Source organism: Vicugna pacos, chromosome 23 (assembly GCF_048564905.1).
Source record: "Vicugna pacos chromosome 23, VicPac4, whole genome shotgun sequence".
Lineage (NCBI taxonomy): Eukaryota > Metazoa > Chordata > Mammalia > Artiodactyla > Camelidae > Vicugna > Vicugna pacos.
Window position 1 is genome coordinate 29,023,703 of NC_133009.1, and position 27,629 is coordinate 29,051,331.

General features: G+C 41.1%; 1 long non-coding RNA gene across 1 annotated transcript in view; it reads left to right on the forward strand.

Annotated features, from left to right (window-relative positions):
* The window catches only part of LOC140688774 (uncharacterized), a 457,687-nt gene that overhangs the window by 113,848 nt on the left and 316,210 nt on the right, over positions 1 to 27,629 (forward strand). The window lies entirely within an intron of this gene.

Below are 27,629 nucleotides of genomic sequence, written 5' to 3' on the forward strand. Positions count from 1 at the left end.
GATTTATTTTTAGGGATTGGTTTGTGTGATCATGGAGGTACAGGTTCAAAATCTGCAGAGTAGACCGACAGGCTGGAGACCCAGGGAACAGGTGTAGTTCGGGTCTGAAGGCAGTCTGCTGTCAGAATTCTCTCTCCTCCGGGAACTTCAGTCTTTTTCTGTTAAGGCCTTTGACTGACTGGATGAAGCCCACACACATTACGGGGTGGGGGTGATATGCTTTACTCAGAGTTGACTAATTTAAATGTTAATTTCAATCTAAAAATACCTTCACAGAAACCTCCGGAATAGTTAACCAAGTATCTGGGTACTGTGATCTAGACAAGCTGATGCATAAAATGAACTGTCACAGTTTATTTAGTACTCCTGTGGTGGGGAGGTAGGGAGGGCCACCATCTCATCTTTGATGCCATCAGCCCATGTTGACGTCCACTGAGACAGCCAAGGCGTTGTCCTCCGGGCCCTACATCCCTGTCAGGTGAGGGGTCTCCTGTGGTCCTGTGAGTACAGGGACAATCTGCCGCTTCCTTAACCGTTTGTGCAAAGGAATATCCACAAAACTCTCTGTGGTATCATCTGCTGAGACACACAAGGGGGTCATCCCCCAGTTAAGTCCGCCTCCTTGAAAACTGCGGCCGCCTGGAGTCCCTGAACCTGATGAACTCACCGTCTTCATCTCCTGCACCCTCTGCAGTTCTCAGAAACCCCCACCACCTGCCCTCCCGAGGACTCTTCCCTGTCTTAACCTGCATCACGCTTTCCCATTCGCAGCTAAATCCTCTTTATTGTCACGAGTGTGTAGACTTTTTGAACCTTGAAACTAGATATTAGATTTATTGCGGTAGTTGTTGCTATTTTGTTTTGTTTATTTTTTCCCCCAAAGTTGCCCCTTCTTTGGCAATGATGAAAATAGTAAAGAGGAAGAAAAGAATAAAATATGCTTGTCATTTAATTATTCCATAAGTTGAAATATTGAAAAATTGCTTCCTTGGTTGGTTTCTAGCTACTTGGAAGCTCTCTTGATCATCATTAAAACTTATTTTATACTCCTCTTTTTGTTTGCTTGATCTCCCATACTATGGTAAGGACGAAGTCTCGCTAATGTTTTTTATCCTGCACTTTCTGTGTGATGCTTCTTTTTTTTTTAATTGAAGTATAGTCAGTTTATGGTGTGTCAATTTCTGGTGTACAGCATAACGTTTCTGTCATATACATATACATACAGATACTCGTTTTCACATCCTTTCTCATTATAGTTTACTACAAGGTATTGCATAGCTTCCTGTGCTGTACAGTAGAAACTTGTTGTTTATCTATTTGTATATCGTAGTTCGTATCTGCAAATCTCGAACTCCCAATTTATCCCTCCCCACCCCTTCCTATGTGATGCTTCCTGAAAACTCATGTGGTCCTAGGACTTTCAATTACTCTTAAGCAAAGGAAGATACTTTTTAAGGTGCCCACCAGATGTCACTGTTGACCAGAGAAATGTGACTAACTTGCTTCAGCTTTGAAACAAACAAGTGTTAATCATGACTTAATTCCAAAAACAGATCGGGGAAATGTCAGAAAAAGAAACAAGTGAATCTCCAATCCACCCTGATCTTAGGCGGGAAGTCACAGCTCTCACTCCAAGCCAAGGAATGACAGTCTTTTAGGTGCTTTTACATTTCACTTGAATGTTACCCTAAAACCCTGTTAGGTCCACAGAGCAGGTGCTTCTTGACAAGTCTCTTTGGCAGCTAGATCACTGGAAGCTTGGGACCTCGATTCTACTGGAGGCTTTGTGATCAAGACGTTGATGTCCTCGGTCAAGTTCCTGGATCAATTCCATCTTCAATTTCTTTATCTATACAGTAAGAATCTGAATTTGGCAGTCCATCCCAGTTTGAAAATAGAATGCTTGCTTCACAAATGAATTTCAGAGAAATGCCTTTTTCAAGGTCACAGTTTCTTCGTTTATGAGTTTATTCTAGAGCTTGGGTCTTACTTCACTCTGTAATGCAGGCCGGAGTCCACTGAGTTAAGCTTTCCTGAGCTGCTCCTGCGTAAACAAAAAAGAGACCCACTCACTGAGCAAATCACCTTCTGTAGCCATTTATCATTCTATACTCGTAACAGCATTTGTAATAAAAATGGAACCAGAAGGATTTATTGACATACTTTTCTTTGAGCTTTCAGTTCTTTTTTAAGTTTGGAAAAAATGGCCTGCCTTTTTAAAAAATGTGTTTGTAATGAATCAAAATTGGATTTGTATACATATATATGTGAATAGTAAAATGAGCACACATTTACCCACCACCCAGCTTTGCAAAATAGAACTTTTTTTTCCTACTTTATTATACAGAGAAAGTCAATCCTTTCTTGTCCACACAGAAATCATATCAAGATGTAATTTTTCTCAAAAAAAGAAAAAAAAAAGATTTTCTACTAACTAAGGCTGTTTCTTCCAGGATTTTATCTTTTGATTTGCTTTTAGCTCCTCCAGAATGTAGAGACAATGTTCTCTTAACTTCCTGTTCCACCAATTCCATCTCTCTTCTAAGAGAGAAAAATCAAGGGACTATAAAAATGCACTTTTTTTTCCTGCCTCTAAGCTTTATTTATTTTAAATTATAGTCGATTGTAATTCTCATTAATGCTAAAATATGAATTGTATACTTCATTTCTGGGAGGCCCATGGGCAAGAAAGAAGAGCAAGTATTCATAGTGGCTCAAAGAGGAGAAAGAACCGATGAGAATTTTCTAAGGATATGGACATTTTCAGGGAAATTTCTGAAGCTGGAATGTCTACATATAACATTTAAATTTATCTGCCATGAAGTAACTCAGTTTAATTCTATTGCATGTCAACTTTCAGCTGAGGGCCGCATTGTGTGGAGGTAGTACTTTGAGGGGTGGTGGGTGAAGGCACCAGGGTGGTACTGGGGCAAGGCACAGAACAGAGGCAGAGAATTCATACAAAGAAGGGAATCTGGGTACAAAAGGAGGACGAAAATTGCAACTTCCCACATTTCAGCATATTTAGGCTGGTTTTGTTAGCCACTTGAATTTAAATATTGCAAAAAGATTATCTCCATTATGTTGAAAGAATCACGCTACCTCAGCTGATATCCACGTCACATATATGCAAGCATAACATGCTTGTGTTGGGGATATCAGAGTGCCTTCAGGTTCACACACACGCATGATAAGCCTTCAGTTCACCAATGAAACCTTTAATTCTCCATGAAATTCTTATTCTTTGAGCTCCTTTGGGATTCAATTATATTTCTCTCTGTTGAATTTCTTGGCAACCCTGGAAGCTCAGGGACATTTCTGTGTTTTAAGCCTGGGGGAAAAAAAAAGGTAAAATGGTGTACTTCTCCACTGCTGGCCATTTTGGCAGCCTCCGAACCAAACACCTCTGCCACGCTCCCGAAGGGTAAAGAGAAACCCCACACTAGACATTGAGCAGCAATTATGTACTTACTGGGAAAATTGCCAGTCTTTCCTGATCTCTGACCCTCTCTACAAGGTGCCCAGCTCCTCTGCCTTTGAAATTGATACCTTAATCATACTTCATGTTTGACAGCATTTTGCATTTTTCGAAACGCATTTAAATACATTCTTTCCCTTGGAGATTATCCGCACTGCAGACCTAGATCGCTGGGGCAGATATATCAACTATTTTGCACAAGAGGATCTAAGATAAAAAAGGTCGAACTTCTTGTTCAAGGTCACACGCAGCCCATAGAAAACCTGTATTTCCTTTCTCGAAGGCTAATGAGTGTCCAAATGCAGGAAGCACTTTCTGTCTCTAAGCGTAACCTTCACTTCATCGTTGGTGCCATACCTCACCAAAGCCGACATCCCTCTCAGTCCCAAATTAGAGCGACCACTGCTTTCCCCCGTATCTGTTCTTGCTCTGTTTTTTTTTTTTTTCTCTTCTTTCTTTCTTTCTTTCTGCCCTGGGAAATAAACTCTGGAGGAGTTAGAATCAAATGATGAATTAGTTGCTTCTGCAAAATGAATAGTGAAATTTGTGATGGGACTCTGAGCCCAATTTCTGAGTTTCTTCCTTAAATAGAAGCTTCAGGATCATTATCCACAGAGTTGCACAGACTATAACAAATTCAGGTCCATGTGAAATGATAATTTAGCATTTCCCCAAGTGTGACATATGAGTATTTTATTTTATTTTTTAAAGTTCTGTGTTCAAATTAGCTGAAGCCCTTTGTTAAAGGACGCATCCCAGCATCTCATATTTGTGTACCCTTTGCTTATAAGCAGGGAGACTGGGAAGTACATTTCCTTGACTTAATTTCCCACGGAACTTTTTACAGAGCTGGATTTTTTTCTTTTTCTTTTTTATTTGCCAGTTCATTGTGCATGGAAAGCTTATTAGAGAAAGGAGTTTTGTGATGTTTCCAATGCTTTTTCCTAGCATCATTCTTTCTAAGAAGTCATCCGGTTTTATATATTTCAGAATAGTATTAAATCAAGTGATAGTTGAATAAAATCTTCAGGTTAAAGTAATTTAAAATGGAAAATATAGAAAGGTTTACTTTTTGTATTTATTAAAGAAAATAAAGCAGGGGGATTTAATTTGTGCTTTGTGCAAGTCACAGATGGCCCACATTGTAGGAGCTACACATGGCAGGGTTCTAGTGTTCAGTGAGGATGAGGAATGTGATGAAAATGGAAAGGGGCAGGTTCACCAAAAAATGTAATTTCCTTAGCTGTCCTCAGCAGGGGAGGCTGCAGAAATCCCGATGGGCCTGTTCATTCCTTCAGCTTTTCTCTCTGGTCGAGACTGAATTTCCCTGTTCGTCCAAGAGGCCAGCTGGGAGCTTATGTTTCTCTCTACAACTTGCCTTGCCCTGATTCCAGGAGCAAATTAAAGATGTCCATCCCCAGATAAAGCCTGTCAGGTTGGATTGCAAGCTCAGTAGTGTCTCCGAAAGGCAGTGCTTTAACTCCTCCTTCTTCAGGGCTCTCACAACTGGGGCAGGATGGAAAGAAACGAAATCATAATCACTCCTCTGACAGCACGTTTGGTGGGCTGTTCATCTCAATGACTCCAAACGTTTTTCCAAGACCTTCAGTTTTACATAACTCTTTCATTTTCTTTGAACTCTCATGTCTACTTCCCAAGAAGTTGCGTACAAGACAGGGGTAATGATGTCATTATACAGGAGACCAAATAACTTGTACAAGATAATGCAGATGGTAACTGTTCAAGAGGGACTGGATCTCTGACCTCTGTCCTACTAGTTGGTTTATCTGTTTGCATTACATATATAAGTCCACTTCTTGGAATAGGGCACCATTTCTAAGGTAACATCCTAATAAAATATTTTGGTTATTAGTTTTGGCAGCTGCTGTGCTAAGTTCTGACTTAATTGATTATCTAGAACTGTGTGAAGAAATTTATATAACAATCAAGGGAAATATGTAATATTTTTCTCTGTTATACGTAAATTGCTTTTTTAAAAAATTGAGATATAGTCAATTACAGTGTCAATTTCTGGTGTGCAGCACAATGTCCCAGTCATGCATATACAAACATATATTTATTTTCCTATTCTTTTTCATGAAAGGTTATTACAAGATACTGAACATAGTTCCCTGTGCTGTACAGATAAATCTGTTTTATCTATCATAAATTGCCTTTTAACGTCAGGTATTATTTATATATAATAACCTTAATTATTTGGTTTGTTGTGTTTGACAGTTGCATACATCCCTGTGACCATCACCTCAAACAACATGTAAAATATGTCCATTATTCCAGAAAGTTGCCCTTTGCCCCATTGCTGTCAATTTGTACCCCTTCCCACCCCAGAGGAGCTGTTTGTAGTTTCTGTTACCTTAGATGTTCTTGAACTTCATATAATCATAGCCATGCATTATACACTGTTTTTTGTCAGGCTGCTTTCACTCAGCATAGTATTTTTTGACATTTTCCATGTTGTACTACGTATCTGTGGTTTGTTCCTTTTAATTGATGAGGACCATTCCATTGTATACTGTACCACACTTTAGTTATCCAGTCTCCTATTGACCAACATTTGGATTATTTCTTCTGGCTATCATGAATAAAGCTTCTTTCAGCATTCTTCTACAAAGATTTCTGTGGATGCATGTTGTCACGCCTTTTCAGCAAATAACTAGGATTGGGATTTCTGGGTCACAGGGGAGGTGTATGTTTAACTTTATGAGAAGATGACATCTTCCGATTTTCCACTTCCACCAGTAGCAAGATGTGACAGTTCTGGTCACCCCATGGCCTCACCAAACTTGATATTATGATTTGATTTTAACTGTTGTATAGGATGTAAAATAGTACCTCCCTGGGGTTTTACTTTCCATTTCCCTGATGATTCATGGTATTGAGCATCTTTTCAGGGTCTAGTAGCCATTGGTTTGTCTTCTTTTGTAAAGTAAATGTTTAAGAATTTTGCCTAGTTGTTTTTTTTTTCACGTTTAAAAAAAATGTTGATTCAGAACATTCTGTATTTGTGTCTCTTATCAGATATGTGTTGTAAATATTTTTTTCCTAAACTGTGTCTTGCCTGTTTTCTTCTGGTATCTTTTGATGAACAGAAATTTTAAGTTTTACTGAAGTCCAATTTACCATTTTTTTTTCTTTCGTGGTTAGTGATTCCACAGCCTTGTTTAAAGCACTCCTCGTCAACTTCAAGTTTGTGAAGACATTCTCCAAAGCATTTTTTAGAAAGTTTATGGTTCTTCTATTTATGGTTAGGTTCACGGTCTATGTTGAATTGATTTTTGTACATGGAATAAGGAAGGGTCTAGTTTCATATTTTTTCCCATACTACAATATCTATTTATTTCAACACTATTTTTTAAAAAGATATCACTTCCCCTGTGGAACTGTTTTGCTGCCTTGCTCAAATACCAACTGAGGTTATATGTAGTGGCTTTCTTAGGGGCTTTCTGTTCCGTTCCAGTGATTTATATTCGTCCATCCATAGGGCAATCCCAGGCTGTCTTGATGACTGTAGAATTATAGTAACTCTTGACATCAGGTGGTAGTGTCAGTTCTCCAACTCCATTCTTGTTTTGCAAGACAAGATCTAGATACTTTGAATTTCCACATAAATTTTAGAATCAACTTGTCAATTTCTTAAAAACATGCTGATATTTTGATTGTGTTAAATCTGTAGACAGCTTTGGAAAGGAATGGATATCTTAAGAGTATAGTATTCTTCAATGCATGAGCACTCAATAAGTATCTGCCTGTTTATTTAAGTCTTAACTCAGTTTCTCTCAGCATTGTTTCCTAGTTTTCAGTGTAGAATTTTTTAATGCTATTGTAAATTATATGTATTACTCAATTTTATTTTCCAATTATTTGCTGCTAGCATATTGAAGTACAGTTATGTTGCATATCTAATAATATGTATTATACATTGACTGCTAAATCTATCTATATTAACTGCTAAGTATAATGTCACCTATAGGTTTTTGTAGATGCCCTTTAACAGACTGAAGAAGTGTCCTATTCTTATTTTTCCTGAGAGATTTAAAAACATCTTGAATGGATACTATTATGAATTTTCCATGCACATTGTGAGGTAGTCATATGATTTATCTCCTTTATTCTGTTAACATCACAACATACTGTTATACATTAACGTCATAATTTACATTAATGTAACATGACGTATGTGGACTGTGTTAAAACAATTTTTGCATTCCTGAGATAAATTATATTTGGAGTTTAGCCTTTTTACCAATTGCTGAATTTAATTTGCTAGTTTTCGTAAAGGTTTTACGTCTGTGTTCATGAGGGCCACTCAGTGATGATTCCATTTCTTTGTATTATCACTGTCAGCCTTCGCCCTGCACTTGACCAAGGTGGCATGATCCTGCTGAGGACTCTCCTTCAGCGCTCGTCCCTCTCTCAGCCTTTGGCATGCTCTCCTGCACACTGGGTGAAGACCTGCAGGAAAGGGTTGGCAGATGGGAAGACTTTCTCTGGGACTGGGGAGCCTTGAGGTTGCAACCTGACCAGGAAGCCCATGGGGAGCTACTAAACGTTGTTAGAAGTTTGACTGTGGAAGGTGGTTTCCTTTTGCCACTCTGTATGGGTTGAAGGCACACAGGTCTCTTCTCTCCCAGGAAAGGCTCATTACATTTTGGAATTTAGTTCATTTAGGTTTCTCTGTATCCTCAGCTCTTTTAAAAATTTTAAATTTTTTTCAAATATAGTTGATGTACGATGCTGTGTTAGTTTCTGGCGTACAGCAAAGTGATTCAGTTATATGTATATATGTATTCTTTTTCATATACTTTTCCACTCTAGGTTATTACAATATATTGCATATAGTTCTCTGTGCTATACATTAGGACCTTGTTGTTTAGGTATCCTCAGTTCTTGAATGGTATCTAAAAGCCATAGAGTTTTAGTGTATCCAGCTGGCTCTAACTATCAGTGTGGGAGTGACGGTCTCATTGATTTTCTGCTTTCTGTCCTGAAGGCTAATTCAGAATGAGCTCCTATTGTCTCTATATTATGAATGAAGAAACAGAGCTTCAGGGTCCCACAGCTTGGAACTGTTAAACTTGGCATCTGGAATTTAGTTCTTTTCTGATTTCTTTACCCATGTTCTTAACAAATTACACAGAGTCTATATATTCACCACTTTCCATTTAGAAAAGAAAAAAGAATTACTTTTTTTTTTTTGGCAAACCTCACACTGTCTATTTTTACCCTTTCCTGAAGCTTAACTTCAGTGCCAGGCAAGGATTTTCTAAATTAGATCTACTTTGAGCTTCATTGATCTACCAAGAATTTGAAGGATTATTTACAGAAGTCACTGCTTACTTTCTACTGGAAACAAGTGTGGAGAAGAGTCAGCATGTCCTCTGTTTGCACCACTTTGAATAAACTGAGCTTCTGCTCAAAGTGAAATATGAGCCTCTAACCTGTTAATTTAGAAGGGAAGAAAGTCTCTTCCTATATATTCATCGCTAGGAAGCTGCAGTGTCCAGGACATCCATTTGTATATTCATGGAATTGGAAAATTTTTTCGAATATAATCAAAATAAAACACTAGAGTATTTTAAATGAACAAAATGAGTGACAACATATTATTGTAGATAGAGGGGAGGTTGGTCGGTTTTGGCTTTGCTCTGTGGTCTCAGGGAGGAGGTAGGAGAGGGGTGGTGGTTTTCTTCTCATTATAAAGGACCCCCCCGTCCTTTGGCCAGATTGCTGGGGCTGGCACCCCCTTCCTGGGATCCCAGTCGCCAGCTCTCTGGAGCCCCAGGAAACAGGCTCTCTGACACCCTGTCTGCTATGTGTGAGGTCTAAGGTAATTGTTTCAGTTTTCTGAGTTTCAGGGAAAAGCTGAGTCTAGAAAATGACACTTTTTTTCTGGGAGGGCTAGGTTGGACCCTGGACAAATTTGAAGAATTCTAGGCAGCTGGAGGAACACAAAATTTACTTTGATAAGAAAGAGTTGAAGAGATTGTAATTTAAAGAAAATAAATGCTATAAAAGCTTACCTTCTTTACAATTTTTCCTATGACCAGGCTACACTTGTGCATAGAATACAGATTCAGTGTATTTTTATTAGCTATAATGTAGAAATCCCTTTGAATTTCTCTGAGTAATTAAGTGAGGTTAAAAAATGATTCTTCTATGCATTCATCCAGCAGCCATTCATTATATACTATATGCCAGACCTTTTCATCCCGGGCCTCAAAATATGTATTCTTTTTTTTCCCTGTAGCCCAAAAAGTCTAAAATATTTGTTATGTGACCAATTATGGAAAAGGAATGCCATTCCATGTTCTTGAGGTACGTTCATCTGTGCAGTGTTTGGGGCGCGTGGTGGAAATGAAAAGATTTGTTGAAATAAAAAAAAATCATTGAAACTTAAAAGAAATGCAGTGATTTATTAGCAAATCACACAACTTGAGAGTATTAGTGACCTGGGAGCTCTACCTGTATAATTTACCCAGAATGCAACAAAGAGAGAGAGGTGCACGAGCAATGAGAAGACAGAATGCGGGATGAGAGGGTGCAGCTTCTGTTCCTCACAAGAGCCATTGGGGGAAAACAGGAGTGTATTAGGGCTCTCCAGAGAGAGGGAAGCAGTGGAATACAGACACAGATGCAGACAGGGTTAGATTCATCGTAGGGATTGGCTCACATGGTCATGGAGGCCAAGAAGTCGCATGGTCTGCTGTCTGTGAGCTGAAGGGCCAGGAAGGCTGAAGCTGTCATCCAGTCCGAGCCCCTGAGAAAGGGGATGGGGCAGCTCCTGTTGCAGGTCCAGCGCTGATGTGTCAAGCCTGAGAACCACCTTGTCCCCGGGGAGGAGGGGATGGATGTCTCAGCCCAAGCAGAGGTAGAACTAATTGGCCCTTCCTTCACCTTTTGTTCTATTCTGGGCTCCGTAGATTGGATGGTGACCCCCTCACCGTGTTTGGGAGGGCCATTCACTCTGCTTTACTCAGTTTGCGAATTCAAATGCTCATCTCTTCCAGGTACACCCTCAGAGACACACCCAGAGATAAGGTTTTACCAGCTACCTGAGTATCCCTCTGCCCAGTCAAGGTGACACATAAAATTAACCACCAGGAAGCATAGTATGTGAAGAGCTGGTGGATGCAGTGTCCCCAGAACTGATGAAAAACATGGATCCCAAGATGCAGGGATACAGTTCAAACAGGATAAAGAAAAAAACCCCACCCTTGTGCTCACTGTAATAAGCCAGCAAAACGCCAGAAACAAAGAGGAGATCTTGAAAGCACATTTTAAATTGTTAATTCAGATTTATAATGGCCATAGAGAAATGCTTCTTCTCTAGTGTAAAAAACACCCTTAAACATGAAGAAAACACAAAATGAAACCATAGGGACGACACACTCTAGGAGCACAGAAGGGAAAAGTAAATAGTTAACCTTTTCAGAAGAGGAAAATGGAAAATCACTCAAAGAAATGAAAGTGGATTGGAACTGGAAACTCTAAGTACTTTAAAATGACATAAAAGACAGGGAACACCTGATAAAGGGTACAGGACCTCCCCACTGTGATGGTCAAGTGAAAAGACAGCTGGGCCAAGGTCTTGCTTGGTGTGCATGAGACCCACACGTGGTGCAGGCAGCTCAGTGTGATGCCCTGAGGCTGGCGTGACACGAAGTCAGGTAGTGAAGGGGTTCCTCAGGGTTGAGCTGTGTTCTGCAGACAACAGAGGTAACTGGAGGAATGTTGGCTACAGTTAGAGAAATGGGGATTCACAGATGTCATAGAGTACGAAAGAATATATGCATGATGAGAACACCTCGGCTGGGTTCACAAGGGTGGCTGCCCTGGATCCCAGCCTGGTGAGTGTGAGATAGACGGTGGGGTAAGGTTTGAGGGACCCCTTTTCTTTGTTTTTGTTGAAGTATTGACATATAATCTTGTGTATATTCAAGATGTGCAGCATGTTGATTTGATACATGTGTTTATTATGATACTATTGCCATTGTAGCCAGAATACCTTGGTCATGTCACATAATTATAATTTTGTTTTTGGTGGTCAGAATAATTAAGATCCAGTCTCTTAGCACATTTAATGATTATAATACAGCGTTGTTGTCTGTCTTCACTGGACTGTCCGTTAGATCCCCTTCCTAAAATGGGTGCTGTCAGCACTTGTATTATCTTTATATCTCTGTCTCCCTCTTTGTTCTCTCTCTCTCCCTATCTCTGTCTCTCTCTGTTTCTGTCTCTCTTTCTGTCCCTAGTTCTATCTTTGTCAACAGAAGGAGCCTTAAAGGAGGGTCTGGCTTTGGAGGCATGGCCTCAGGCTCTGTACCCTTGTTGGCACAGCCCTGCCTGATAAAATTGTGCTAATTTTGATCACTCAGATTTGGATTCTTTCTTCAGTACAACTCATGCAAAAGACAAAAGATGCAGATGGTAACAGAACAGAGGGCTTGGATACGCCCCAAGAGTCAGTGAAGAAAGGGCACTCCCGCTGGCCTCTGGCTGGCAGACTCTTCAGGGGCTTGGAGCAGTTAACCTGTTAGGACGATTGTTTTGATTTACTAACCTGTAAAAGAAAATAAAACCATTTCATGTGCAGTTAGTTCTAGGTGACATCCAAGGCCAACAAGGGTGTTGCGATTATGTCCTAGATGGAAAAAAATAAAACAATTTATTCTTTGATATTGAAAACAAACTAAAGAAAAGGAAACACAGGCGGCAGTCATTTCTATTACCGCCCGGGAACATCCCCAGAACCTTAAGGGAAGATGAGCAGGTGTATCCAGCCGCCTCCTCCACAGAAGTGATTCATTTCTCACTCAACCCATCTTAATCTGTTCTGTCATCGTGGTAGGCTAGGATCTCCTTTATGTAAACTTTTATTTTGGCAGCTGATGAACAACTTCCCCAATATAAAATATCTTTTAAAAGTTAGTGAAACTTAAGACCTTTAAAAAAAAAATACCGGCAGGGTTCTGAATATTAACTGCCGCTGTGAATGCAGCTGAACTAGACCAGGATTTTACATCACAGGTAGGCGGAACCAAAGGGTTACTTTCCTCTGGTTTTGATTTCTTTTTATAACTTTCTATGCTTTTATTTTTCACTTTTTGCTTCTTTTGAAACTGAGTTGCGTTAGATACTCTCCAGCAGCCTGGGCCCTTCCAGGCCCCTCAGGGAAGCAATGGTCAGACATGGCGTGGTATTAGACCTCCCTTCAGTGCTGGAGAACCCTGTGCTTCGGGAACTCACGTGTTAAACTGTGATAGCAAATAATTTCCTGAAACTGGCTAATAATCTTGGGAAAATAAGCTCAGTCAACAGTATATACTATAATGCATGTTAAAAAAAATCCCTGCTGTTTTATATTTACATCTCCTTTTTTTTTCCTCTCCTCGCCCTCAGAAGAACTTACAGTTATGCATCTGAAACACGTCAATTAGTGTGAACAGTATTTGGTTTGGTTGGCAGAATATTTGAAAAGGCATCATGGCATACGAATGTTTTATTTTAAATGTCAGATTCAATGTATAAATTAGGAATAAAAATATGAGGTAGGAAATGCCTACAAATAAATTAGTGTCGCAACATTTAAAGTGGGCCATTACCTAAATCAGTCTGTTTCACTTTTTCATGCAGATTACATTTTATATTATTTAATGTTACCTTTTTCATACAATGAAATTTGAAAAGAGTAGACTTAAAAGTAAGACTAGAGAAGGAAACAGTTTGTTCTAAAATGGATCAAAACAGCAAAATAGAGTGAACAACAAAATACAGTATTTTATGGGGGAAAGTCTGTATCCTGATGCAGAAAACACCAAGGGGTGCATGAAATTCAGTGTGTCTCTCTGGAATAATAGACAGAAAAGCCAGGCAGCAATATCATATAGTTACATATAGTGAGTTTCCTTTCATGGGGCTCCAAAGATACTTTATATGGACCACTAAACCTAGTGTGGACTTTTCAGTATCAGAAAAATGGAGATAAATTAGAAGGGCTCATGAGCAGAAAGACAGATAAGGGCCTGTGGAGTTTACCCATTAGGAAACATAATTGAGTGAAAAATATGGTTTGACTCACCACTAATGTAAGATATGGCCGCTAAGAATGTGATAAATGTCAGTGACCCAGGCCCATGGACTTCACTGAGTGTGTTAGGAGCACTGTGGGGCGAGCAGGCTTTCCTGGCTCGGGGGCAGCGGAGCCCTAAGCAAACAGCAGTGCTGCTAGTCTGTTTGTCTTTAGGCTTCTGTGAAGGTGACCGGAGACGTCAAGGCTAGATTCTCAGCATTGGAGGCCTGACGCCTCTGGAGAATCCCAGTCCCTGGTTAGAGCAGACTCCTGGCAATGCCCAGAGTGCCGGAGACTCTTTCCATGGGCACATCCACCCTGGGTGTGGGACAGCCAGAGGAATCGCTCCAAGAGTGTCGTGTTCCCCAACGTGGGAAGCTGTAAACCTGGGGTTATGCTGTGATGACCAGAGAGCTGCAGTAGCTCATGTCATCTCTTAAATATTGTCCTGCAAATCAGTGACTTGAAGCAAGGCCCTTGCCTTCCAGCCAAGCTGTCATTCCCCATGGGGACCATGAAGAGGGTAGCAGAGACTTTCAAACCCCCAGTAAGGAGAGCCAAGGGCAGTCATGTCAGCAGGAGCAGGGACAGACATGGCTGGGATGTGAGTTACAACCGGTGTGGAGGAAGTTAGAATGCGGACGCACAATGGGGGTGACATTGGGATGTATAAATTGGTTGTGACACAGAGCATCTCAGTAGCGTGTAGTCCCTGACTTTTCTAGAGCTGGGGGATATTTGGGAGCAGGTTGTGTATCAGTGGTGCAAACTGCTTTTCCTCCAGAAGGTGTCGGATAAGACCAGAGGTGGTCTTGCAGTGGGTGGCACTGGACGCTACTGCACTTTTGCACATTAGGAAGAGTAGCAAAGAAACTCAGAAAACCTAGCTGAGTCAGTAGGTAAGGGATGACGTTGTCTGACCTTGGTGGGGACCCTGTACAAAAGCTTGGCTTGGTGGCTCTTATGTCAAAGTACGCCTGAACCAGGCCTTTGTCTTCCAGGAGGCAATTTTGTCCAATCTTGCGATTATAAGTGAATAATGATGAAAGACAATATGCAATCTAGTGATTGAGGGGGCAGAGGCATGCGCTAGTCTGTAATGGGGTAATGGGGTGCATTCAAGCACAGAAGGATCATACCTGTGTTTCATATCCACACACAGACACACACACATATAATTTTTTTTTTTACTCAAGTATAGTCAGTTACGCTGTGTCGATTTCTGGTGTGCAGCACAATGTCCCAGTCATGCATATACATCCACATATTCGTCTTCATATTCTTTTTTACTAAAGGTGTTTACAAGATTTTGAATATAGTTTCCTGTGCTATACAGAAGAAATTTGGTTTTTTTTAAATCTATTTCTACATATAGTGGCTAACATTTGCAGATACTTTTAACTGTTTAATCTCATTTCGTTGTCTCAGATTCGGTCATCATGTTCTTGTGTAACAAACTACAAAGGGATGTTGATCATTTTTACGGTCCTACCTCTTAATACGTGTCTGTTTGCATAATGTGATAGAAATAGAAGTGGTCTATGCATTTCACTAGACAGAGTGGTAGTTGTTACAGCCTTTATTTTCACTCATAGCTCCAGATTATAGTGTTTGTTTGTATATGTGAATCTGTGATTTTGGTGATATAAATAGTGATTCTTAAACTAGCTGAATAAATGATGTGACTAATTAAAAATGCAGGCTTCTCTGAAAAATAAAAGCAAATATTTATGCTGTGTTTTATAATTTTACATGAACTGATGTCTATCTGTTCACAACTAGGCAGCCCAAAGATGCAGAAATCTTGCTGGATCTAGGGATGGAGCGTGTGCTACTGAAGTGTGCACCGCGGCTGTCCCCACACACCAACGAAGGGAACATACACGGTTCTTGTAGGAGAAGCAGCAGCTGGACACTCAGAGTCGGGAGAAAGGTTTTGGAAGCTAATGGCAGGGAAATATGGAGGGAGCAGATATTTGGTGATTGCTTTTAGAAACGAAAAATGGAGAAGGGGATGGAAACGTGAAGGTTATGTACTTTGAACTCCTTTCCCCCCAAGCGGAGTGTGTAAAAGGAGGCGAAAAGATGACACCTGGCTCTTCACAGATGTGCCACTTCAGCGGGCGGGAGTAAAGGGTTTGTTGCTACGTGAGGCTCAGAGAGCGCTTCGTGGTTCTTGTGCGTCCCGTGCAGAATTTCTCCAGAACCTGTTTTGAAATCTAAAACCCCTTTATGAGAAAAATAAGGGAACATTTCAGCATCTTCAACAGAGTGACTTCGGAGATACTGGTTTACAACTAATATTTCAGATGGAGTCTTTGCGACTTTCAAAATTGATTATTATTAAGTTATCCTGATGGATAATGGGAATAATTTAAACCGTGGTAATAAGCTAATATATTTAAAGACAATTTCAGGCTTTTTAGCGGACCTTCGCAAGGCAATTGCAAACACAGTTTCAGAGACACTCTTTGTATCTGTTTCTTGGGGAGGGAGGCGAGTTATGAGGGAAGATTCATCTTTGGCTGGAAAAGGATTCAGTCTTGGCAGGGAACCAGCGTCTTGCATCAAAGAAAACAAGATCATATAGGGAAGTGGGGGTGGTGCTGGAAAAAGTTGTCTTCCCTAAAGGGCGCTGCAACTTTGTCTTCATTGTTTTATTGATTTTACCGAGAAAGAGAGATAAAACATGTTGCCAGCAGTCAATCTAGGGTGATGGAAATATGGATATTTATTATATTATTGTCTGTACTTTTCTATATTTATTTGAATTAAAAAAATAGTTGTGATATAACAATCCCTTATGTTTTACATCTACCCCCTAATGGTACATGTATGAGTGTAAAAATTAACAGAATGTGCATATGAAAGCCATTGATATGGACTTAATATTGCATGTTTTATCATGTTTTCTGCTACTCGAAGTGACAGCTGCACATTCCCAGGCTCCATTTTTCCTGTCTGATCCTTGTACTTAGCTGAGTACTTCGTAATGAAATGGAAATGAAGCCGGAGGGTGTGCCTGGCCCGTGTCCTGTGCGCTGGGCTGTGTGTGAGTCACGGGGGCTGGGACAGGGGGAGGCAGGGGGCCCGGGGGTCCAGGTGGGGTGCACAAGCCAGCCTGCCTGCCTTCGAAGCCTGGCCCGGCTGCCAGCTAGCGTGTGTAGGGAAGCTTACATCATGTTCTGTAGCTCAGTTCCTCATCTGTGCAGTGTGGAGGGGAGGAGGTAGCTGCTTCCTAAACTGTGACGCTTAAATTGTTGTGAAGAGCACATGTGTTCATACGCATTTAGTCCCGAGGAAAGGGCCTGACTCACACGAAGTACCTAGTAATGTTCACCTTGCTGCCAGTGCGGAGCAGAAATGCCTGTTCTCAAAGAGAGGCATCTGACATCTGTGTTTCACAGTCCATTTTACATAGACATCTTTTTACATGAAAAAAACTCTGCATTCTCTAAATAAACTGTAAAATCTCAGAGGGGATCTCTCCAAGATCAACTCCTTTGAGAGACTCTGAGAGCATCGTGGTTAAAAATGAAAATGGAAAAAAAAAATTTTTTTAAAGAGCTCAAGACCATAAAGAAATTAATGATATTAAAGAGCATTAAGAAACATGCTAGTCTGATCCCTGCCAGGAAGTATTGGCACCACGGACTAGGAAGAGGACTGAGCTAATGTAATGAGTATCATTTAAACATTTAAAAGAGCTTTATACTCTTCAGAACAGGTGTCCACAGGGGAGAACAGGCCATGTTTCTTTTTAGTGTTATTTGGAAGAAGGGAAGAAGAAAAATGTATTTGAATAGAGAAGAGACAAATAAAAAATTTGAGTTGGTTTTGATTTAAGGGGGCAAATTGAAAAAAAAATTACTTAAACCAAATCAGCAGCTGCTCCCCTCCTTCCAGGCCACACGACACACAGGATGGTGACGATTTGCCGTTCCTTTGGGCTGTGGTCCACCCTGGTGCAACCTCCTGAACGCACACATCACATTCGCTTTTAACTTACAGAGACAGTAGTCTTGAAACGTTATCTCAGTCACTGCATTCATCAGGCTTCTAACATCCTCCTGTGGACCATAGACTCCAGTCTCTGGCAAAGGTCAAGAGCAGAGCAGGAGTTCGAGTGGGCGCAGCCTGAGGGCACCGCGGGCCGGGTGGCGGCCCAGGGAAGCACTTCCACTCTCAAACGGGACACAGCCAGTTCTGGCCGGTATTCAGATTAGGTGCTCCCGAAATTGGGATTTTCATTTGAAAGCTTACAATTCAAAAAAAACCAAAACAAGATAAAACAAAACAAAACAAAACAAACACGTTAAACCCTATTTGCCTGATTGTTGACTTTTTTTTTTAACGACTGCCCCGATGTAACACGACTCCACGCATGTGGTTCCCTAGTTACGACACGGGACGTCGCCAGGGATGTCTGTCTGTATCACTTTGTAGGCAAACTAAGAGGCTCGCTGTCCCCTAATTATGCCTCGTCCTGTCCCATATCTCATGCTTTTCTCATGTTACCAGAGATTTTCCTGTTCATTCTCTGACAGTCTAGATTTCAGCTTGCACTGATGCCACGGTCACCTGAAACTTGATGCCGTGACTTTCGGCTGGAACCAGCTTTTCCAGCTTTAAATCCTCAGGGCACTTCATCAGTCTCTTATGCGATTCTGTGCATTTCTACCTTGTGCTGTAAGTGTTGCATGTGGGCTTCACGATCATTTTCTAGTCAATCCTGTATGAGCAAAAAGAAGGCTTCCACGGTGCATGTACAAAGCAGTGCCCAGTGTTGTCATTTGGTATATTTTCTTCCAACCTTCTCCAAGAGAATAGGGCAAAATGATTTGTTAAAGCACTGAAGTGGGTATGCCCGTTTAGCTGTGCCCCAGCAGAGTGAGAAGATAGATACTGATTCTTTTCATTGTTGCTTAATCCTTGCAATTTTGATAGCAAAAGCATAGTATCCTGATATTTTGAATTTTATAAAATAATAAATGTCCTGTTTGTTCAGGTTTAATCTCTTTCCAGTCAATAGGCTGACGGCATATTTATAACAGGTCATATCATTACATATAATAATGTAATATCCAAAATGTATGTATCTAGGCGCTTTATAGATTTTAACTCATTTAATCCTTAGGAAAACCTATGAGGTATATTTTGATATTCAACATATTCTGATGTTACAGGAGATGAAACTATGATACCAGAATGTTAGGTAGCTTGCCTGCAATCACAGAGCTGCTGAGAGGCACAGATGGGATTAACACCCTCCCCTTACCTGCGTGCTGGACAGTGCCTCCTAGCACAATGCTTTTGAATTCTCTGTACCGACACGTGGCATCTTGTCACTTTTAGGGCACAGGTAGGACTTTAAAAGCTCAGATGATCAGTAACAGTTTCTCTCCAGTTTAGAAATTTGAGTTTATTTAAAATTTCCTTTCAAACATTTGACCAGACATCTGTTATTGTGCAGATTATTAGGTAATTTCTGAAAAAAAATTGGGTTTGGAATTTTGAAAGTTTGAGGGTACCTTGGAACCATAGTCAGTGTGATAGTTCACTGATTTTTTTTCTCCCTTCAAAGTAGATCTGAGCCCAAACACTACCTAAGAATGGAGCTATAAAGGTGAATTTTACTCTGAGTGAATATTGTATGCGTAACATGGATAAAGCAGCTCAACTATTTCTTAACGCCCGGATGGCAGGGGTTTCATAGAACCATTTATTGGAAAATTCCTTCTTTTGTATATTCCTAAACTTGCTTGGAGACGTTCCTATTTCTGGCTTTGTTTATTGCTTCTTGGAATAAAAGTTATCCTGCTATTCTTAACAGATTTGGAAAACACATTCTGTTGAATAATTAAATGCATTCAGTCAAAACAACAGGGATACTGGTAAGACTGGAAGATCTCAGGAGGCTTCCTTGTAATTCCTTTGCCCCCACCACCCCCAACATAAAAGGGACAAAGGAAGCCCGGCAAGCTGACTCAGAGGAGCTTGTCACAAGGCAACATCTGTCTCTGTAACAGTGAAACATCCCGTATTTTATTGACTAACTTCTCTGTAGGCCATCCTTTCCCTTACAGCATCTCAAGTGTGTCATCTTTTATGACACGGGGGTCAGTCCTGTTCCTCCTTTGTATTCAGGCATCTCGTCTGTTATCACCATGTGCTCCAGTAGGGAACGCCTCTCCCTACCCCACCAGGACATCTTTTCTATGTGTCTGGTATGTGACAGTCTTTCCCTTTCATGTGTTCAGGGAGGGACATCTCTTCTCAGCATGCATTCAGTTTGTGACATTTTTATGTCCTTAGGGCATCCACATTTAAATTCCCCTCCCCTCCCCCAGAACAGACAGAGTACTTTTATTGGGAATGTTGTTTCTAACTTCGTTTCTCAAAACAAAGGTTCAAATTTTTTTTTTTTTTTTTAACTGTTCCAAGATTTACCAGTGGACTTTCATTTCCCTTCGACATGATGAAGGCTGTGTTGTGATGGTTAGAGCTCGCCTTTGTGTTTCTGGGCGGGATGCTGCAGGAGGCTGGCGGGGCGGGGGGGAATGGAGAATCTCCTTTTCACATTAGGCGGTGATTTTGTGTTCCTACTGAGGCTAAAGGAACGTTGCCTTTTGACTCATTGTCTCAATATCAGAAGTTCTCTGGAAAACTACTATTTACTATTAGTAGTTTTGTGTGTGTGTGTGTGTGTGAGAGAGAGAGAGAGGGAGGGACAGAGGGAGGGAGGGAGGGAGCTTGTTCAGTGGGGATTAGAAAAGGGGGAGGAGAGACTTGTTTAAACCTACGATGTGATCAACACGCTAACATGTGCTTTCGTTTATCAGTTCTCATTTACTTGACCCTCATATAATGTAACTGATAAAAGCATAGACTCCGAAGCTGAAATGTTTAATAGCCCAGCTTCCCCATTTACCAGCTGTATGACCTCGGGGACTTCTCTTAACTTCTGTCTAATCTGATTTCCCTTTTTTGTCAGATGTGGACATTATTGTTGGTGAAGGGTATTGTTTAATCAAGTTAAAATTGAATAGTGTGGTTTGAATTTTGGCCCACTTAGTGTAATGCCTGACATTTGCTCTATTTTTAGCCATTATTACTATTATTATTATTATTACTCCTTAAATGCATGTGAAATAATAATGATCTGTTTTTAACAATGAAATAGCTAGTTTAGTGGGAGATCCTGAAAGAATTTCTGTTATTAAACACCCAGTTAGTGACAGTGATGGAATCAGGACCAACGTCTGTGTTTTAGCTGATATATGAGTTTGGCTGCTGTGAAAGAAACCTGAAATCTTTCGCCAGAAAGCGATGGCCATTTTAGATCTGTTATAAAAGTCTACGCTGGTATGAGGGACCAGCAAGATTTCAAGGACCCAAAATTCTTCTGTCTTCTTACTTCACCCTTCTTGAGGTTTGTCCTTGTTTGAATAATACAAAAGGGCAAATGTCAAACGAAAGGCATGCCCCTGCCTTTAAGACAGTAATTCTCCGTGGGCATGTATCCAGAGAAGACTCCAAAAGACACCTGCACCCCAACATGCACAGCAGCACTATTGACAACAGCCAAGACGTGGAAGCAACCTAAATGTCCATCGGCAGGTGACTGGGTAAAGGCCTTATGGCTTTTATGATCAATCTTAAATACTAACACAAACTTCAAGTTCTTTTTATTTGCAGGGCATTCTCAAATTAAAAAAAAAGAGTTTCTTATTCAATCTACTAATCTTCTTTCGTCTCCAAGGATGCCATTTCTTTCTTGTCTCCCAGTAAGTGCTTACAGGGGGCTGGCCACCGACCTGGGGAGAAGTGAAGGGCTAGTGACTTTCTCTTTATTTTTTAATTAATTATTTTTATTGAAGTACAGTCAGCCACAATGTGTCAGTCTGTGGTGTACAGCACAGTGTCCCAGCCATGCAGATACATACATATATTCGTTTTCATATTCTTTTTCATTAAAGGCTATTGCAAGATATTGAATATAATTCCCTGTGCTCTACAGAAGAAACTTGTTTTTTTCTCTTTATTTCTTTTTCTCTGTCTACCCATGCCTTTATTCACCATCATTGCCTCCTATTTCCAATTTTTGCTAAAGAGGACTGATCTGAGGACTCTCACACTTGGGTGAGACTCTGAAGGTCACTTTCTCTACACTTTAGTTATTTCCTATTTTAGTATATTACATTTCATAGTGTTTTGCCCTTTACACTCTTTTACTACTGTGTTCTTATTTATATTTTCATCTGCCCTACATGCTCTCAGAACTCGCCTTTAAGAGTTTTACTCCTTTTCTCAGAAAAAAACATTGAGTTTCCTGAGCCTAAAAAGTTTCTTTCCTCCTTCCCAGTGGATAGTCTAGGAGAGTGATGCTTTGTTTCTTATTTTTATACATCTGGTGCATCAGATTTTCTCATGCCTTTGTCATTGGGCTTCTCACCTAGTGTCTAAAGATCAAAGTGTTTCCTTTTATATATCTAGCGTTTTCTTTGTTCTGTGTTGTATATGCCTTGCCTTCTTTGAAACATTTTTACCAGCAGCCTGTGTTCTCGTTTCTTGTCTGAAGGCCAGGACTTCCCTGCTGCTCCGTCTAGTGTCTCTTCTCTCATGGTAGGGGGCCCGTTCTTTCCTCCCGGCCATCCTTCCTTTGGCTCCCCAGACAGCACCCTTCCTTCGGTGAGGCTGGTCTGTGGTGCCACTGGTACTAGGGTTATTGCCCTAAAGGCAAATCCTTCTGCTTGTCTTTCAGCATGGGGTTCTCTCTTTCAGTCTAATCAAGTTCAGAAAATTCTTTTCTGCTCTCAGTGTATGAAACCATCACTTTTTCTTCTTCTTGCCTCAAGTGATATGATTTTCCCCGCCTTGCTCAAGAGATGGGTCGCCATTTTTTCTTCTCATGCTAAATAAAATGCATCATCATTTCTATCCCTTATTCATCAATTTCATATTTCATATTATGTCTATGGTTTGGACTCTCCCTGACAACTTGAGGATATTGTACATAGCCTTGTGTGGTTAAGAGTTTCAAAGCATCTCATTTCTTGTGCTGTCTTATAAAGCTTCTTTTTTATTTGGTACATCAGGTAAGAATGCATTCTGTTCTCCCATTCAAATGGTCACCATTCTGTTCTCTGTTATCTTGGCAGTATATCACTGTTTCTCTTTCCCATAAACAGAGATGCTATATTTTGCTGAAGGTAAATCTGTATAGCTATCATTTTCTCACACAGTCCTCATGATTTTTGTGCATAATTTTTAGACAATTTTGCCTATATTTAAACAAATGAATTACTGTTTTGACTCAGTACTCAGATTTAATAGGTAATGATTGCATTTTGCTATTTTTATCCCAGGACACATTAATGTTCATTATTTATTTCTTCTTTTAATATCTGTGCTCTATTATGTTTCTACCTTTCTATTTTTAGTGCATCCTCATTTCTTCCAGATTATTTTTACCCAATTAATCTGGGCTGTATAGATGCAAAAACAAATAACATTTGAAAGATACAGAGGAAGTAGTCTTTGCTCTCAAAAAAAAACCACAGTCCAGAGAGAGGGCATCTGCTTAAATTCCCATGTGATATGCACAGAGGCGAAAGCATATAAGCGGACAGAGGAGGAAATGATTGACACTGAAGATATGAGGGAGTGCTTCACAGGGGCAGGCGACCCTGAGCATCACTGTGAAAGCAAATCGTAGGTCGTTGGATAAACAAGGAAAGCAGGGACTCTTGATGGGTGGAACGGCATGTGCAAAGTCCTGAGGTATGGGGCAGCGAGGTCTGTGCTGGCTTACAGGTAAAGCAGCGTTGCTGGCGCATGAACTAGGTACGTGGATGTGGGTGGGCTGTGAGAGCTGGGGATGGAAAGGCAGATGGAGGGAGCTCATGAAGTCTCTTGCCAAACAGGCAGGGGAATGATTTTGTCAGACAGAATAATATTTGGACACTGTGAAGGATGCAGTTGAGGGCAGCAGTGTAGGAGTCAGTAGGTGACTTATGAAGCTGTTGTCCAGAAGAGGGACTTGTGGGGTGCGGAGCCATAGCCTAGACAGTGGTGATGGAAAGGAAAAGGCTTGTTCCTGACTGGACATGGACCCAAGCAGAAGAGAGTGCAGGACAGTGGGGAGATTTCTGACTGTGGGAGTGAGCTACAACCGAGGCAGGTAACCCTGGAGAAAGAGTCCTGTACTCCTGGAGGTCAGCCTTCTTTCTTCTTGGTACTGTAAGTGCAGAGTTCTGTTCTATCGGAAAGCCTGATGTCTTAAACTCCCAGCCTCCTCAGGCCATTCACTTTCTGTTTTGTAGCTCAGCACAGTATTTTCTACGTAAGAAACACATTCCAGAGGCAGCCAGGGACAGTCCCAGGGCAGCACCAAGTGGCGGATCCTGTTTTGCAGTAGCTGTATTTCGAGGCTGTCGCTCACGAAATGACTTGCATGTGTAGTCTGCTTTCTTAAGGACTGACCCTGCAGAATCAAAATTTTGGTGGCATTTGGGGAGACCATGGCTTGTTATATTAATACTCCCAAAGCTGAATCAATGCTATTTCATGCTAAGCAATTTTATTAACATCCTAGGTAAATGATTGCATCTGTGTTTCAAATATGCCTAAGCATGCTGTCAGGGTAAGTGGTGTATCATTTGCAGAAATATTCCATAAAACTAGTTGCCTAGTGAAACTCATACATGAATATACAGATAATTTTGCATTTTTTCTCTTATAAAATTCTTAAATAGAATCTTTAAAAGGTGAAATCTGGGTTCCTGTGCCCTAGAAGGACCAAACAGCATTCAGGTTATTTGAGATGTACCATCTGCTCACGCTCATAGCACTTGTTTTTGATTTTTGTTCCTCAGCAAATCCTTTGGTTGTTTTTTCCACCTAGACACACTTGGGAGAACCTCTAGTTATCAGCTAAAGTTCTTCGGATGTTATAAATCTTCTTCTAGTGCGTTCCGGAGTTTTCTTCTCTTCTCCTTGGTAGACATTTAAGGGGAAAAAAATCACGTTCCCCGTGGTTCTTTTTCTCATCTTTCTTTCTATGAGCTTGAAATGCTCAGCTGGAATGGAGTCCCCATTACACACCCATCACCGAAGGGCAACCTACGCCCGCTTCCTTGTGCTTTACAATTAGTATTTCCAATCTTGACATATTCCTCAAGGCTTCACTTGTGACAGTGCTCCCCTAACAGTGCTTACATCTGCCACTGAGCACAGAGTACCTGGCTCTCCCCTAGAGACCCAGGAATATTTACTTTTCCGCCAGCGTTCCCAGCAGCACCATCCTTGCTCAGAGCGCTTACCAGCTGCACCTGTAACTCCACTCATCCTTCGCCCCCACATCTGTGGGCTCCAGATGCACCCCCTCCCCTCGGTGTGTTTCATCTGTTCCCGCTGTGATCCGGACGCGTGCATTTCCTTCCCGGGAAGCGCGGGCTCTTTACTAGCCGTCCCGTGAGCCGTCCTTGTGCCGCTGTGCCCCAGCCTGTCCCGCCTTCCCCAGCGAGCCGCACGCGCGTGTGGCTCGTCTCCTCCCAGCACACACGTGCCGCACCGTCGCCTTCTGTGCCCTCTTCACCGCTGTTCTGCGTGCCCCCCCGGTGCACCTTTTTACCTCACGTGCTGCCCGGCTGTGTTATCTTTTCTCACTGCAAGCATCTGTCACAGTTTCTTGCTTTAAGGTTAGAGCAAGTTGCATCTCTTGCTTTAGGAGAACAGGAGACGTTTCTCCTCCTCCCATTCTCGGGCTCTGTGACTTTATTCTAATCATATCGTGTGGATCTTACTCTTTGACACTTCGTGTTTCTGGAAATCCCCACCATCCCAACAGGAACGCGTCCTGTTGTGCCTTTCTTTGGAAAAGAAGTCATTCCGCAGTCATTATTTCATTATCTGCCTTTTCATTTATATTCATTATTTCATGAAGGGAACACTTGTTCAGAGTCTGCTAAGAGCAAGGCCTAGTGCCAGGTCCTGTGCTCCTCAAAACGGAGGAGACATGGCTGACGTGCTGACTGCTGTGTTCAGTATAATCACATCCCTGAGCTTTTGGCGCGGTGGGTGAAGTTCTCCCACAATTGTCTGTGTTCATTAGAACACACAAAACAGAGCTCTGTATGTCTCTCATTTGCATAAATTATATGACTATTTCTCATCTTAAACTAGTTAGTCTTTCTTCTTGAAGTGCCTCGATTTAGTGGAGCTGAGTTGAATTCTCTTCCTTGTTCCATAATGACCTGGTCCTTCAATCTCCTTGATTCAGTTTGCTCACCCATCAGTGTAACGTGGCAACGCTGTAGTGATGTAAACTCTCTCCCATCTTCAGCATAGTTAATAGGTTTTCTCAGAGCCTTGCTTAGAACTTTTCCTTAAATAACCAAAATGTGTATCCCATTTGGTTCTTGGCTGGGTTTATTCCACCCTCTTCAAGATGCTGGCGCATTGTGCTTTTGGCATTTGTGTAGGGAAATCCTCCTTTTCCCTGTCCCCCTGCCCCACCCTGCCACCCCATCCCTAAATTACAGAGGGCCATTCACTGTCCTCACCTGCATTTTGAAGACATCATGACTGTCTACTGTGGCAGTCTCATGAAGACTATTGTGTTTGCTGTGACTCTGTTTTCCCCTAAATGTCAGAAGACGATTTTTCTTAAATTCACTGTGTATTGCATCACTTTTCCCTTCTCCCTTTTAACCCTGAAGCATTCCTTGTCCACCTCAGATTGTGTTCTGTTCTGCTGTGTTTCAGTTATTACCTGGGCTGCCTTTTCTCTTCTCTGCCCCTGCCGGCAGTGGCATCTTCACTGTCTTCGAGTCCAGTGCATCTTCCTGCCTCTTAGTGACCCTTTTGCGGGCTCAGGTTCTGCCATGCCCACGTCACATGTCCTGTCATCACTTCCAACTCCACTTGCCTTCTGTTTTCTTAAAGTCGTGCTTCGTAGTAATTAAGCTTTCTCATTTTGCGTGGTACCTGTGCTGTATACTTCTCAGCAGACAATTGATCCCCCTTTGTGTCTCACCTGCTTCTGTGTAAGTCTTTTAACATACCCCAAGGCTATCTTTAATCCCCCATCTCAGCTACTTCGCTTTATCTCAACATCCACCCTGTCTGTGTGGATAATATTCTAGGTCCTTTGTCCAGGTGGCTCACCAGCTGTAAGACACTTACTGTTTGTCTCTCTGCAGGTGAATCTGCTTTTATTCCTTTACACTCTTGAGACAGATGGATGTTTTTCTTCTTTATACAGTTGTCCTGATTTTCCCTCTCACCCTTCAATACATGATTTATTGCCGCCTTTACTTTCTTTCCTTCTTTTCATTTACTTTCTCTCTGTATCATGAACTCTGTTGTATTTCACACCTCAATTTCCTTTTATTCTGTGTCTCTTGTCACCTTTGTATCTGAAGAGGACTGTGTCGGTCCTTAATCCTCCACGTGTTGTTGCAGCCAAGTTAAATCATCTTTGCTTTTGACAAATGATCCGTTCTTCCTTTCAAAATCACAGTAAATAGTCCTCTTTTACACTCATTTTTTAAAGTGATGGTTCATCTGCTCCTCTTTCTGTACCCTGTATCCTTTCATTTTCTTTAGTTTTCATTTCAGGCACCTGTCACCCTTGGCACTTCTTGGTTATTTATGGATTCTATATTATTCTCTTTCCAATGTTTGAAACATATTGGTCTTCTAATAGATTCAGAGTATATACTTACTCCTTAAACACTACATTGCCTTAGTGATTAAAAATAATCTAGAGAAAGAAAAATACCATATGATATTGCTTATATGTGGAATCTTAAAAAAAGGGAAAGAAATGAACTTACCTACAAAACAGAAATAGACTCACAAACATTAAGAACAAATTTATGATTACAAGGGGGCAAAGTGGGTGGGAAAGGATAAATCAGGAGTTCAAAATTTGCACCTGTTGGGGCGTGATGGCAACGTTAGGTATCTTGATTGTTGTGGTGGTTTCCTAGTTGTATCCATTTATCAAAATTTATCAAATTGTACATCTGAAATATGTGTAGTTTACTGTACAGG